This window comes from Equus przewalskii, chromosome 3 (genome assembly GCF_037783145.1).
Source record: "Equus przewalskii isolate Varuska chromosome 3, EquPr2, whole genome shotgun sequence".
In the NCBI taxonomy this organism is placed as follows: Eukaryota; Metazoa; Chordata; class Mammalia; order Perissodactyla; family Equidae; genus Equus; species Equus przewalskii.
Window position 1 is genome coordinate 39,390,467 of NC_091833.1, and position 10,311 is coordinate 39,400,777.

Below are 10,311 nucleotides of genomic sequence, written 5' to 3' on the forward strand. Positions count from 1 at the left end.
CACACCGGAAAGCTCGCCTCCAGGAAATCACAGACAGACTCTTTCTGAGGATCTTAAAGATGGTATATGCTGCATCATGCCCCAATCCCCTTTCACAAACATTCCCAAACAGATGTGCTCTCCCTTATTATTCACCAGAGAAATGCAAATTAAAACTAGAACGATACCACTCTATACAAGGACTGGAAAAGCTTAATGACTGACAAAACCGAATGTTAACAAAAATGTGGAGAAACTAGAACTCTCAAAACTGATGGTGAGAATGTAAAATGGCACAACCACTTTGCAAAAATATTTGGAGAACTCACTAGAGCTAAACATACGCATACCTTACAACCCAGCAGTTTCATTCCTGGGTATATATCCAAAAGAAATGAGTGTTTATATCTATCAAAAGACAAGTACAAGAATGTTCATAGGCGCTTTTTCGGTAATAGCCAGAAACTGGAAACAACCTAAATGCCCATCAAAAGAAGAAAGGATAGATTGTGGTAAAATTGTGCAATGAAATACTATGCGAAAATGAGAATAAACAGCAGGCAACAACAAGGATAAATCTCACAAAGAAGCACAAATGAAAGAATTCAGACACAACAGACTGTGTAGTATAATATTTGCAACCAAATTTACAAAGAAATATGACAGCATTCACAAGCAGGCAAAACTAAACCGTAGTGATAGATGCCAGGATAATAGTTACCTGGGGGTATTGACCAGGAAGCAATGTCGGAAAGTGACATCTTCATCTGAGTGGCGGCTATTCAGGTGATATATATGTAAAATTCATTGAGTTGTAGACCTAAGATTTGTGTACCGTAAATGTCTGTCATACTTTAATGTACAATATTTTTTATACTGACATCAAGGCAGACCTGCCTTGAAAAGAAAAAGAATCAAGATGTCAACCAGCTAAACAGGAAACCTGGGAGTATACAGGAGGGAGCAGAGTTCCAACTGCTGCTCCCTGGAAGGAACATGGAGGAAGAAGGAAGGAGGGCAGCAGAGCCTGGGGTACCTCTGAGTCAATGAATATGTACAAGTTCATTCTCTCTCTGTCTCTCTCTGTCTGTCTGTCTCTCTCTCTGTCCTCCAACTTCTTTCTTATTTCTTGCTGTTTGCCCTTGAATTTGTGCCCAACTACAGAAAGAAAAGGTAGAAGCGGTTTTGGCTTCAGGGGACTCCTTATCCATCACACTCTGGTTTTGCATGAAGGGTTCTGCTTCAACCCTAATGGATGGGCAGGTCATGTTGTACTTAACATTCAAGTAGCATGAAAGTCATAGTTGAAGGGGTTTTATAGTGCATCCTTATATAGTGTTTCTAATTGTGGTTAGGCTTTATCAATTACTTTAACTACTTTACTATAGCTACAAAGAACTGTTAGAAGACTGTTGATGCAAATAATCCATAATCAAGCTATAAATCAAAATTTGGGGTGAATTTATTATGAGCTAGGTCTGAGGACTATAGCCCAGAGGGCTTCCTTCATCAAGGAAGGAAGGGCACCAAAGAAGTAGGGTGTACAGAGCAGTTATATACGGTCTTGGAACAAAGAGCACACATCACATATGACGGGAACGTCCCTTTTACAGCAGTCATGAGCTTGCTTTGCTAGCACAGCAGGTCAGTAGTCAATCCCTAGTTTCCAGGGAAAGATGCTTATCTTTAAGGAAATGTCGCTATGGGGGGAAGCAACATCCCTATCTTTAAGGGCATCATTCTTGTCTTTGAGACATTGTAAATGTTTAAAGCAGATGTACAATTCATGCTCCACAGGCCACATCAGGCCTTTCTGGAAAAACAAAGTCAGGCCAAAATGGCTTCCTCATATACTCTAATATAACCTACTGCTTGTCATTTATTTATCAAGACGTATTAGTACCCTAAAACAACCTGAATCAATGTTAGTTGGAGACGTTTATAGAAATCACCTAAAAAAATCTTTAAAAATAAAGAAATTTAGTGTCATGTAGTGGTTATTCCTATGGTATATTTCACAGTGGTAGGTTTTGTTTATCACTGTAAACAAGCCTTTCAAGTATTATTTTAAAATGCAATATGGTCAAGTGGGTGAAGGTAAAAAGTCCAGATTTACACAACGACTGAAATTATTGTGCTAGTGTTATGCAAATGATTTTTGAAAGTATTCCTGGCTTAGGATAAAATTTCTAGTGATATCTCAAACAACACAGATTGAAATGAAGAATGTGTCCTCTGAGAATATGTAAGAAAACTTGAAGTGGTTCTTGGGATGACAAAAATACTTACCACAGGTTCAAGTAAACAATTTAGTTCATGGATTTTGGATTTTCTACATCAAAGAATTTTGAATTGCTTCATAAAACATGAAAGCAGAAAAAAAAAATCCTTGACCATTTCATCTACATCCTTAAAAGTTTATGTGTTCCAGTATGGACAAAGAGAAGATTGCCTAAGATGCAGCCATCTTGCATATGCATGTAGTGTAAACTGGACACTCAAACCTAACAGTGAAACAAGTATTTAAACAGAGCTTAATCATGTTATTGCATTCTAGCCTGAGACTTCTGTCATCCTCACATCGTATTTCTGAATTTATATTCCCAGGAAAGAATCGTGCTATAATTTAAATGCAACAAGCACAGTTAACTATATTTAAGTGGTATTTTAAAACACCACTTTCATGATGTACATCTGAAAGCTATATATTGTTATAATCCAATGTTACTGCAATTAAAAAAATAATAAAAAAATAAAATACCACTTTGGAAGAATAGAAATATGTGGCTCATGTTTAAAAAAAAAAATGCAATTAGAGAATGTGGCTGAGTTATTGACTAAGGTCAGTTCTCACTATGTACTAGTAATAAACCCAAGTACCTGCTCTGGGAGCATCTTTGAATTTGTTGGAGAGGACATGTTAATGAATCAGGATAGTAATGTTAACAGAACTCGTTAAGAAGTTCAGACCCTATGCTTCTCCTCACTCCACAACCCTGCACACATTACTTAACTTCTCTGCACTTCTGTTTCCACATCTGTCAAATGGGAATGATAATACTGCCCACCTTGTAAGGCTGTTGTAACTAGTCAACGCTAGAATACTGTGAAGCAGTTAGGAAAATACCTCACATGTGGGGGCCAGCCCTGTGGCTGGTTAAAGTTCCGTGTGCGGTGGCCTGGGTTCAGGGGTTTGGATCTTGGACACAGACCTACTCCACTCATCAGCCATGCTGTGGAGGCATCCCACATACAAAGTGGAGGAAGATTGGCAACAGAGGTTAGCTCAGGGCTAATCCTCCTCAGCAAAAAAAAAATAAACTAAAATACCTTACACGTGGCAAGTGCTCAATAAACGTGAGATCTCATACTTCATCGTTTTCCCTTTTGTTAACAATATTCACAGCCTTTTAATTTTTCTCCACAAAAGACTTTGTAATACAAAGAGTGAATACAATAAGATACCATAGAAACCTAATAGAGAAGAAAATTGAAATGTAGAGACATGAAAACAAGTTTATTTTAAGCAGAATACCACATGTCATAGATTAGGCTAATGATGAGTTTAGCTCCTTCACAGTGGATCTGTGGGTGCCAGCTAACACATCCAAGAAGCCAAATCTCTGGTGTGACAGGTTTCTTCCTTCTTTCCCTCCCACTACTTCCATAATGCTCGCTGACTTGAAATTTAGCTAAGGTGGGCAGTGATGAAATCCTCATGAAATACTCCTCTCTCCAGAAGAGGTCAAACTCAGATCCCAGGGAGACATGCAAGCAACGTCTTACCTAAAGGGTTTTGAACAGCAAACTGATGATGCAGCAGCATATAAAGGACAACTAAGTCACTAACAGCAGCTTCAATCAGCAGTTCCACAAAGCAGTGCAAGGCCACAGTGGACAGTGAGAGTGAAACCCCTGTGTTCCCAGGGGGAGCACGCGGGACACATTATAGTTTATAACTCCCCATTTTTTATTTGGCAAGAGCTTGCTTTTAGTCTAAACAACATTCTCCAGAAGTTCCTGGGCTTCTTTGCATCCCATCTTGCAGCAACATTAAGGAGCATCTCTACGTCCCTGGGAGAGGCAAATAGCAGCGTAAAGAGAGTAAACCAAACCACCTGTGTGTGCACGTGTTTGGCCAAGGGCCAGGTGAACGCGTGTTTAGACTCAGTCTAAGTTCCTGAGGGAAGCACATGCTGTTTCATGTGGGTTTCATCCTGAGAGTCTTCAGAATACAATCAGAGTGACTCAGAAAAAGAGTCTCACAACATCAGAGTCCAGCTGGATTCTTTTGCCCGATTTAGAGGAGTTTTTCTCGCCAAGACTCTTAGGTAATGTCTGAGAAGCCCCTCTCTTGCAAGCCAATTCTGTATTTTGGTTTGGGAGCAGTAACTGGAGAGGGGCTTGATTCAACCTGCCCACCCATCACTTGTAAAACTGCCAACCTTCAGCTGTAAAAGACAACATATTGACTACGCCATTTTGACTTGGCTGCCTTAAAATGGTCATTTCAAAATTTCATTACAAAGTAATGCGTGCAACTAATATCCCCGAGTATTAAACCAATTTCAAGACTCACCCCATCCCTCAGCCCCTCATGGAGACTCCCTCCGAGTTTTCTCTACCCCACAGCCTGAGGTTGATTAAGGGATGGAGCTGGGAGGAGGGGGTTGTACATGTGACATGGTAATGGAATATATGTCAGTTATATTACTTAAAAAAAAATGAGCTGAAAGTTTAATGGTTTATTTTTGGGGCTCTATCAAAATGTCTCTGACTCAAAATAGCTACATAAAAATGTCACAGACTGTGAACTATTCAAAAACGTGAAGAAAAACTTCTCGAGACAAAGTAGTAGTATTTCTCTTGATGACTATGAGTAATCAGAAAAGGATTAGTCCAACAGCACAAGGGGAATTTGTGCCCAAAGGGAGCTGTCTACCTTGTATTCTTACCTTTTCCAATCTGTTTACAAGAAAATGTGGTAAGGCTGTAAAGGTGGTACTCCAGGGAGCCTTAGAAATTCACAGGAGACCACAAGGACCATGAAATAACCTGGCCTTTCATCTCAGCCTCATGGAACACCTTAAGAACTTAATCAGTGGCATCTACGCACATGTATGAATTTTGGATTCCCCTGCTTTGTGACTTTTATAACTCATAGCAATGTAAGCACACAAAAAGGCAAGAGCAGGAAGTGAGCTATATATAAAATGCTTTTGTCTGTCAATTGCAGGTAATATATGGGGGCAGCTTTAGAAGGAATGACTCTCAGCTGGAAGGGAAAAGACAGCTTAATTTCATTACCCTGCTTCCACAGACCCAGTCATGCTCCTCATTTTTCCTATGCAAGGTTAGAGAGAGCGCAGGGATGGTCCTGCTGGGAGGCTCCTCTGAAAAAGAAGAAAAGAAAGAGGAGCTGGTGATGGGGGTTGGGGCGGGGGGGAGAAGGGGAGGCAGTATGCAATAAAAAACAAGGAAATAATCCCATGAAAGAGCATCCCCGTAATAAAACCAGGGCAGAGCCAATACAAATATGTAACCATTACTGGAATCCATCACTTCCATCTTATCACATATCTAGATAAATGTTAATAAGCCTCTTTCAGTGAAAAATGTCTCTTATTTGCAACAAGTACAGTACTTCTTAAAAAACTGATGTTGTAAGAATATTTAAATCAGTTATTTACTCCAGACCCGTTCATCAGCTTTTCCAAATGTTAGAATAACTATACTCTTCTCTCCAAAATATACAGGAAATCAAAACGCAGGAGAGGACTGTCCAGGAAGGTTAGGGAATCAGTAACACGTAGCCCGATCCTTAAGCACTATTTCCACTTGCTGACAGGTCAATGTGCTGTGCTGTCCTTTCCAACAGAACTCTCTCTGAAGATGGAAATGTTCCGTATCTGCTGCCTAATACAGGGGCCACTAGTCACACGTGGCCCCTGAATACTTGAAATGTAGATAGCACAACTGAGAAACTGAATTTATTTTAATTTAAATTTAAATGGCCACATGTAGCTGATGGCCATGATATTGGATAGTAAAATTATATAATTATTGCCTTGTTATTTTGTTCTTTTCATATTAACTATGATTAGGGAAAACGGTTGCCAGAAAAACAAGAAAATGTACAAAAATTTACTATTTTTAATGCATAAAAATTTTGAAAAGTGAGTTGGAAAATAACAAAATCCAGTGTAAAAATGGACAGACTGCAAGAATGGGCAATTTGCAGGAAAAGAAATAAAAATTACAATAGATGTTTAGAAAAAATTGTTCAGCTTCACAATTGATAAAAATGAAAAAATTTAAATGAGACACCTTATGCTGTTACTCAAGTTGGCAAAGATCAACGAATGATTAAAAACAGTGTTGATAAGTCTGCGAGCATTTACACTAGAGTGAGCTTGGACGATCTCTCAGTTTGGCAATATGTATCAAAACCTTTAGAAATGATCCTTGCCTGACCCGATTATTCCATTTTTAATGAATTTTGTGGTAAGGAAACAATCAGACATGCAAAAAGATGTCTATGAAAGTCTCTTCCCAGAAGCAGTTTATGATAGTAAGAAACTAGGAAAAGGACCAAACGGGAAATAGTGAAATCTTCAAGTGAATGAAGATACATTAATACATATATTGAATGAAAAAAGTCTGGAAGAAACTCATTGAAACATCAAAAGCAGTTGTTACTATGCTATGGGATACAGGTGATTTGGGGTTTTTTAAAATGTTTTCTTCATTAGGAATAATTTATTTTGTAAGTCATAAACTGTAAATTCTTTTTTTTTCTTGGTGAGGAAGATTAGCCCTGAGCTAACGTTCATTGCTAATCTTCCTCTTTTTCTGCTTGAGGCAGATTAGCCCTGAGTTAAGATCTGCACCAATCTTCCTCCATTTTGTATGTGGGATGCCTCCACAGCATGGCTGATGAGTGGAGTAGGTCTGCACCCAGGATCTGAACCTGTGAACCCAGGCTGCCAAAGTGGAGTGTTTAGAACACTAACCACTTGGCCACAGGGCCAGCCCCCATAAATTCTATTTTTAAAATACACAGGGGCAAATCTTGCCTTTGCAATGCTTTCCCCACCCCATTCCTGACAGTGGAAGCCGTCACTGAAAGAAGGAAAGATTTTTCAAACTGAGCTTTAATTGAATTGTCCCATGTAAGGGCCTGGCTTACACAATGTTGTTTAGGGCAACACTTCTAAAACTTTGATGCATACACTAGCCACCCAGAATCTTGTTGTAATGGAGATTCTGCTTCAGTGGGGTTGGCTTAGGGCCTCGGTTGCTGCGCTTCTAACCAGTGCCTGACTAGTGATGCCAATGCTGCAGGTGTGTGGCCGACACTCCCAGCAGCAAGGGTTTCAGCCAAGCATAGTTAATCACCAACCACACTTAGCCACTCTAGAACCATGTCATCCCCTTCCTGCTTCTCAAAGGTATTTCCTCTGTTGGCAGAGGAACTTGATCAGAATATCCATTTTATGCTTCGTGTTGACCTGTGCTCCTGCAGCGGCTTCCTCTGCTGGTTCTGTGTACTCGGTAAACCTTGGTAGACTTCCGGAGGAGCGCTTTGACCTGGCTGCACGCTGCAGTCACCTGGAGAGATTTTCTGCTCAGTTAAGTCAATCTGGAGCTGTGCATCAGTGTATTACAAAAGCTCCCCAGAGGATTCTAATCTGTAGCCAAGTTTGTCAGCCACTATTCTAGAAGGAAGGAAGAGAACACCTGAGAAGGCTGAGCTCATCAATACGTGAGTAACAGCAAAGCCATAGCTGTGCTCACTCTTCTTCAGATCACCAAACACTGCTGAGGAGTGGAAGAGGCTCCGTACATCAGCACGATCCAACAGAAATACAACGCAAGGCATGTGTAATTTTCAATTTCCTGGTCGCCACATTAAAAGTTTTAAAAGAAACAGGTAAAATTAATTTAAATAATATATTTTATTTAATCCTATATATCCAACACATTACCTTTCAACATGTAACCAATATAAAGAATTATTAATGAGATAATTTATATTCCTTTCTTCATATGAAATCTTGGAAATTCAGTGTATGTTTTACACGTGCAGCGCATCTCCATTCAGACTAGCTCCATTTCACGTGCTCAATAGCCTGTGTGGCTCGTGGCTCCCATGCTGGACACTATAGCTTCAGAAAGTACTATAGAAAAATTCCATTTCAGGAGACTTCTACTTTTGAGTAAGTTGAGACTGCGTGAACCCAAAGCCAGTTGTGCATATTGAGAGAATCTGGCCTTGCACCTAACTTGTCCATATCTTCTACCACAGTGTCCATGCAGAACGGAGTTTCTAACATCTCAGAGCCTATTCACTTCCATTATCTAACCTCCAGGGCGTGAGGTGGGTGTCCAAGTGCATGTTCCCAAAGTTAGTCTTACTTCCTAAAACCACAAATAGAATATGAGACATTTTTCTGTGAGGACTCATCAGGCCGATGCTACACAATCAGTGTGGAAGATTCAGCACACTGGATACAAATCAGTTGAATAAAATTTAGGCCCCAAAATGGACTAAACAATAAGTAAGATGTATTTCTACTTTTAATTTTTAAATAATGTGCCTTTTATGGCCAAGAGCTCAAAACTTTAATAAACAAGGTAATGCTAACACAGAGCACTGTTAATAAAATGATGGATGTTCTGAATCTCGATCTAGAATGGTACACGTTCTCCAGTTTAGTTCTTTTAAAGCTAATCTGTTGTTCGCTTGCACTGTGTGGACTGTTTTTAAATGTATCAGCCACATCCCCTCGACCACTACTCCTACCTCATCATCAAGTGGAAAAAGTTGAAAAGGTACCAAGACTTTAATATTAAGAGAGCTTCTATCTCTACCTTATTTATGTTCTACGGAAAAAGCACCAAAATCATAAAGTTTTATATTTCAGCACTTGCTAAAACGATAACTCTGGAGTTTTGCTTTTGGTAGATGTCATCTTTCTTACCTAAACCCATGCATTGCCGTCTCTTCATCCTTCACCACTCCAGCTCCTGGGAAAAGCCAAAAGATATCGTAGACAAAAAGGGATTCAGTTAACTGCTTGATGCCAAAATCTTCTGTAAACGTATAGAAACAGAAATCTAACCAACAAACCCCTCCCCACCTGCCTCTCGCAGGAGGGTGAGCACCAGAGGAACAAAGAAGCTACCTTTCAGGACCTCTGGCCAACAATATGCTGGGCGCTGCAGCACCCAGAGCAAGCACAAAGATGTGCCACACGGGAGTGGGAGCTCTGGGAGTACAGCCAGATGTCAAGTAGAGAGAGCACGGTTTCTGTTATTGCCAGGAGTTGCAAAAGAGAAAAGAAAAAAGGGAACAAGAAGAAAAGTGTAGCGATCTATTTCAGATGTGGAAGGAATGAGTATATTCTATGAGAAAGGCATTTCAGGATGAGATGCATATGATCTAAAGATGAGGTGTATTCTTTATGGGTCTCTGTTGGGGAAAAAAAAAATTCACTGTCACAAGTCTTTTAACTGACTTTTAGTCATTCTGATATGTACTCTCCCCGGGTTATGCAAGACAACCGGACTGTATGATTAATTAGGATGGGGTGCTGACCAACAGGATCTTGGCAGCTTAAGAAAGGAAAAAAATGGAGGCAGAAGCAAAAGAGGAAGTAGAGAAAAGAATTTATCTGTTTGTTGTTTGGGCAGGAACACGGAGGGGGCTAAGAAACACGGAGGTGGGGGGTTCCTGCCCTGCTCCGCCACAGTCTGGAGAATCCACAGCCCTTGCCTGTCTCCACCGCCTTCTGCTGCTATAGAAACAGAAGACCTTCCGGCTGCATTTCCCTCTTCCTCTCCAAAGAGACCCAGGGAGCCAGTGGGCCTCCAGAAGATGAAAGAGGATGAGGACTCAGCCCAGATGGTCGCTGGGCTAATCTGCCAGGGCTGCCATGACAAAGCACGACAGGCTGGGTGGCTTCCACAAGACATTAGCTCAGAATCATTGTAAGTTAAATATTTGTGAAAGGTCATACTGAAGATATAAGAGAGGAGAAAATTATTATGTTAGCATAATCCAATGTGGACAAAATTTTAAGTTATAATTATAAAGATACTTATAAATATAATTATGAATTCCATATTACTTTAAGTAATATCCAGAGTACAATTTCAGTTTTGATGACATATCTCTCCCATCATTAGGGAATTATTGGTTATTCACACCAATGTATGGCAGAGTCTGTGTGTCAATCTTTTTGTGTGTATGTATGATGGTAATGTGGTTCTTTGTTTATTGTTGGAGGCGGGTTTTTTTGTTTTTCTGGTGTGTGTTAGGAGGCTTGC

General features: G+C 40.0%; 1 long non-coding RNA gene across 1 annotated transcript; it reads right to left on the bottom strand.

Moving 5' to 3' along the window:
- Positions 1-3,309: 3,309 nt before the first annotated feature.
- LOC139082636 (uncharacterized) lies at positions 3,310-9,351 on the bottom strand. The gene is made up of 3 exons (XR_011538843.1): positions 8,964-9,351; positions 5,287-5,372; positions 3,310-4,053 (listed from the first exon to the last, which is right to left on the bottom strand). It is a non-coding gene; the product is annotated as an uncharacterized lncRNA (long non-coding RNA).
- Between the last annotated feature and the right edge of the window lie 960 nt (positions 9,352-10,311).